The 5,628-nt window shown below is 49.8% G+C and overlaps 1 pseudogene; it reads right to left on the reverse strand.

Annotated features, from left to right (window-relative positions):
• Positions 4,606-5,628, reverse strand: Gm8192 (predicted gene 8192; annotated as a pseudogene).

Here is a 5,628-nt window from a genome sequence, read left to right on the forward strand (position 1 = left end):
CAAGCAAGGCAGCTCCTGAGCCAACACACTAGGGTCTTCACTAGCAAGCTGCAAAGGCAAAGGCCCAGTGCCCTGCTGTCTTCTTGCCTGCAAAGAGATTTCTTTTGCAAGTGATTTGCCTGGGCCACTCCATGAGCTCCAAGAGGACCCCAGGGCCTCTTTATTAGAGGGAAAGGAGAGCAGACACAGCCTGCCCCTGCCAGCACCGGCCTCTGGGGCAAATGAAATGCAGCTGACATTGGGACACAGCGCCTAAGTTGCACTAAAATCCACCCCATAAATGGTCTCTTTCCTTGTGAAACCACAAAAGGCGTGGAGGAAGGTGGCTAGGGCCAGGCCAAAATATTTCTGCAGTGTACCTGACCAAGCAAGGGTGAGCAGAACTTCTAACCGAGAAGTGGGCCCTCTGCTCAGCAAGCCCACGTTTTGCCTGGTCCTCTTTGAGGGACTAGGGTTGGCATCTGGAGCCGAGGTCATGGCTGTGCTGGGACTCCAGGGAACTGAGGCAGGAGGTTGGTTTCGAGGAACTCCAATGAAGAATGCATTCTCAGAGAAGGAATCTCAGGTGATGGTCAGGATGCCTTCAGAATCAAGTGGGAGGCATGGGATGAGCCTTGGGCAGCAGAGAGGAAGCTGAGGTACAAAGACCCTGCTCAGGGGCAGCTCTATTCACAGCCCACCACTGGAAATATCACTGCGGGAGAAGCGCTTCCATGACTGTACTGCATATGTGGGGTCTTGAATCCTCACAAGCAGCTGGAAGCCACCGCTTACTCTGTTCTTTTGGGCCATTCCTCCCAAAGTCCACTCAACCACAGGCAAGATAGGCTGCCCCGGAAGGTTCGATTTTCAGATAATAATAAAAAAATTAGTAGAAGAAATGGATTATTTATCTGAAGTTAGGACTGGGCATCTTGTGCGTTTACTTGCTAGCTCTAGTCATTCTCTCCTGAGGTCTGGACTCTACCCTAGTGGTCAGTGGACAGGACTCTGCTTGTGCTGGTTAGCACTCATCATCAATTAGACACGACCTCAAGTCACCTGAGAAGAAGGAACCTCAGCTGGAAAATTCTCTCCATTGGCCCACGACCATGTCTATTAGAGATTGTCTTGATTGCTAACTGATGCAGGAACGTGCAGCCCACTGTGACTGGCACCATCCTCAGGCAGGTGTATTAGAAAGCTAGCTGACCACAAGTCAGTGAACAAGCCGGCAAACCGCATTCCTCAGTAGTATCTGACTCAGTTCCTGCCTTGACTTCTCTTAGTGATGGACTGTCTCTTGGTTTGCTTCCTGTCACTGTGACAAAACACCATGACAATAAGGAATTTGGGGAGACAGGCGTTTATTTTCAGCTTATAGTTGTCCATCATCCAGGGAAGCTGGGGCAGGAACTCAAGGCAGGAACCTGGAGGCAGGAACTAAAGCAGAGTCCGCGGAGGAAGCTGTTCATTGGCTCTCCTCCTAGCTTGTTTGCTTTCTTATGTACCCCAGGGCCACGCAATTGGGGATACCACTGCTTGCTGTGGCCTGGCCTTTCCATCCTCAATCACCATTCAAGAAAATACCCCACAGCAGCACATGGTGGTACAGGCCTGTAATCCCAGCATGCAGGGGTGGGGCGGGGGTGGAGGTGGGGGCGGAGTCAGGAGGACCTCTGTGAGTTCAAGGCTATCTTGGGCTACAGAGCAGGTTCCAGGCTAGCCAGAGCTTCATTATAAGACTGTCTCAAAAAACAAAAAAGAAAGAGAGAGAGAGCTTTACATGTTTCCCTATGCCAGTCTGATGGCGGCATTCTCTCAGTTGGTACTCCCTCTTTCCCAATGACTGTAACTTGTATCAAGTTGACAACAAAACAAAACAAACCAAAACAAAAACAAAAAAACAAAAGCAACCAACCAAACCACAACCTAACCAACCAACTACAACCAACAAACAAGACATCGAACCAGCACAGACTATGACTTGAAAGCATAAGCCAAATAAACCCTGTACTGGCTAGTTGTGTGTCAACTTGACACAGGCTGGAGTTATCACCAAGAAAGGAGCTTCAGTTGAGGAAATGCCTCCATGAGATCCAACTGTAAGGCATTTCTCAATTAGTGATCAAGGGGGAAAGGCCCCTTGTGGGTGGGACCATCTCTGGGCTGGTAGTCTTGGGTTCTATAAGAGAGCAGGTTGAGCAAGCCAGGGGAAGCAAGCCAGTAAGGAACATCCCTCCATGGCCTCTGCATCAGCTCCTGCTTCCTGACCTGCTTGAGTTCCTGTCCTGACTTCCTTGGTGATGAACAGCAGTATGGAAGTGTAAGCAGAATTAACCCTTTTCTCCCCAACTTGTTTCTTGGTCATGATGTTTGTGCAGGAATAGAAACCCTGACTAAGACAAACCCTTTCCTTTCCCCAAGCCACAGAGAGGAAACCAGGGTGCCTGCCATTCCTTTCTCCTCTGTTGGCCAGTACCAGCCTTAGGAACTAGACCAATCCCATGGTTTGGAGGTAAAAGAGCCCAGAACAGCAAATGCAGGAGTTCCTGTGCTAAAGAAGAGGTGCCATCCCAGCTAACCCACACCATGCAGCAAACACTGCGTGTAGACACCGTCTGACGTCTCATCTTTGCCAGTTCACCCACAGCTGCCTCTCAACATCTCCTGCTGACCCCCTTGAGCACATGGACAAGCAGTGGCTTGCTGTGGCAGCCCAGTACTCAGAGAGAGGATTGTACCGTATATTGATCTCCCGTACACACCTGAGATAATCTGCTTAAGCAGAGAAAAGTTTTATTTTGGCTCAGTATGGAATGTTCCATTACCTTTGGGCCTGTGTTGAGGCAGCTCATTATGCTGGAAGTGTGGTAGGGACTCCATGGCTCACCTCAGAAGCAAACAGGTTCGGGAAGAGTGACAGGCATGCTGCTAGTCCCTTCAAGTATATACTCTTCATGGCCTATGCCCTCCTAAAGGTTCTACCATGTCCCAGTATTGCCAGGTTGAGGACTAAACCTTTGACCCAGGGGCTTAAAGGGAGGTTGAGATCTAAGCCATCATTTAGGGGGAGCTTTAAGTCAAAGGTAACAGGCTGTGGGTTTTAGACTAGACCAGAACCAAGCCCAAGTTCAAAATCCAAAGTCTGAAGTCTAGTTCCTATGGGACGTGTTGTTTTTGCATATGATAATATGGGAAAAACTAAGTCAGGGACTGTTTGTATCAACTGCAATGCCTGTTAGTTTTAAAGACTTTCTTCCCTCTAGGAAGCCATGGGGATGGAGAGACTAGTCCACAAGGCTATCATCTATTCCCTGTATGGAACACAGAGGCCTCTTCCTCTCCTATCCCCTGCTAGTCACCAGGAGGCAGACCACGCAGGATCTCCTTACTCATGAACTCACCATCATGAGTGGGTGAAGGAGGGGGAGAGCCGACAATGGAAATGATCTATGGGGTTGCCTGTCTAGACAGGGCCGACCCACTAGGCGGGCAGGAAAGCAGACGGGAGCAAGCTTTGGCCAAAGCTGAAACTCAAGACACCCCTGAGCCACCAGAACCATCCTCTGCTGAGCCGGACCTGTCTGGGCCATAGCCAGCACCACTGCTGCCTCCTCTAGAATGAAAGGGTCTGTACGTCCATAGAGGAACAGCCTGGATTTCACAGTGAAAACTTTAATGAGGGAGGGGAGACGGGATGCCTCCTCTCTCACACCCCCTTGTGTGGGGGAGGCTGCTAAGAGGAAATTAATATTTTAGCTATAAAAATTGTCTTCAAATCTGCTTTGGAGAGACATCTACTAATTGAAAACATCATTTAGGGGAGCCTTGAAGTCAAAGGAAACAGGTGCAGGCTGTGAGGTTTTAGATGGAGTATTTATCTTGGAAAGTAGCAAAGGAGGCCCAGAAAAGGTCCCCCTAAAGCCAGCACCCTGTCACCTCCCAGCCCTCCGCCCAGTAGAAGCTGACTGAAAGATTGGTGGAGACAGTGAAAGGAACCCCAAGCCTGATGTTTCTGGGTAACACTCTAAGCCAGCCTCCTCTTCCTACGCTGTTCCAGGAGAGCATGCACCCTTACTGCAATTTTTATGGCATCTGTACTGGCTAGTTTTGTGTCAACTTGACACAGGCTGGAGTTATCACAGAGAAAGGAGCTTCAGTTGGGGAAATGCCTCCATGAGCTCCAGCTGTGGGGCATTTTCTCAACTAGTGGTCAAGGGGGGAGGGCCCATTGTGGGTGGTGGCATTCCTGGGCTGGTAGTGTTGGGTTCTATAAGAGTGCAGGCTGAGCAAGCCAGGGGAAGCAAGCCAGTAAAGGACATCCCTCCATGGCCTCTGCATCAGCTCCTGCTTCCTGACCTGCTTGAATTTCAGTCCTGACTTCTTTCAGTGATGAACAGCAATGTGGAAATGTAAGCTGAATAAACCCTTTCTTCCCCAACTGCTTCTTGGTCATGATGTTTTGTCCAGGAATAGAAACCCTGACTAAGACAGCATCCCATCCCAACCTTCTTATTCCCAAGTGGATCCTGCCCTGCTCAGCTCTTATTTTCTTATTTATTTTTTGGGTGTGGTGAACTTTATTGATGGTATCCCTAAGGCCCACTCTCACAGCCCAGGGCCCCTCTCTGGCTCTCGTGTCCTTGCTGGGGTGGGTGGTCCAGGGCTTCTCCCTCCTTGGAGGTCTTGTAGGTCATGAGGCCTACCATCCATTGCTGTAGCTATATTTATTGTCATACCAAGAAACAAGCTTAACAGAGTTGTCATTGGGAGTAATGCCAGGCCCTCTTCAAAGGCGGAAGAGTGGCTGCCACTATTAAAGTATCAGGAGATAACCTGGCCTTCATATAGCCAGGAGGCCTTTTAGTGGGTCTTCCAATGCCTGCTTCACCACCTTGACGTCATCATCATTGGCCACTTTCTCCAGGCAGCTTGTCAGATCCCTGATGGACACATTGGGGGTAGGGACATGGAAGGCCATGCCGGGAGCTTCCTGTTCAGCTGTGGGATGACCTTGCAGCCTTGTCAGCACTAGTGGATGTGGGGATGATATTCTGAGAAGCCCTACAGCCATTACACCACAGCTTTACCACAGTCTTCTGGTGGCAGGGATGGCATGGACTGTGGTCATAAGTCTTTCCAAAATGCCAAAATTGTCATGGATGACCTTGTCCAGGGGCTATGGAGTTGGTGGGTCAGGATGCATTGCTGACAATCTTGAGCGAGTTGTCATACTCCTTATTCATACCCATCATAAACATGGGAACATCAGTAGAAGGGGTAGGGATGGTGGCTGTTTTAGCTCTGCCTTTCAACTGGATCTGGCCTTCTCCATGGTGGTGAAGACACTAGTAGACTCCACAAGACACCATCACTTCATTTGGTGTTGGCAGGCTCTTGTTCCCGAAGCTGGAGGTGACCTTCCTGCCAGTGACTAGTTTCCTATTCCCAGCCATGACTATGCTGTGGAACTTGCTGTCAGTAGTATCATTACTGGAACATGTAGACCTTGGAGTTGAGGTCAGTGAAGGTGTTGGTGATGGCAGCAACACGCACTTTGCCAGAGTTGGTGGCAGCCCTAATGTCCAGGTACCATATGGGCAAGTCATCCACCTCAGCCTTCACCATCCTGTGCCAGGGATGAGG

Source organism: Mus musculus, chromosome 11, assembly GCF_000001635.26.
Source record: "Mus musculus strain C57BL/6J chromosome 11, GRCm38.p6 C57BL/6J".
Taxonomy (NCBI): Eukaryota; Metazoa; Chordata; class Mammalia; order Rodentia; family Muridae; genus Mus; species Mus musculus.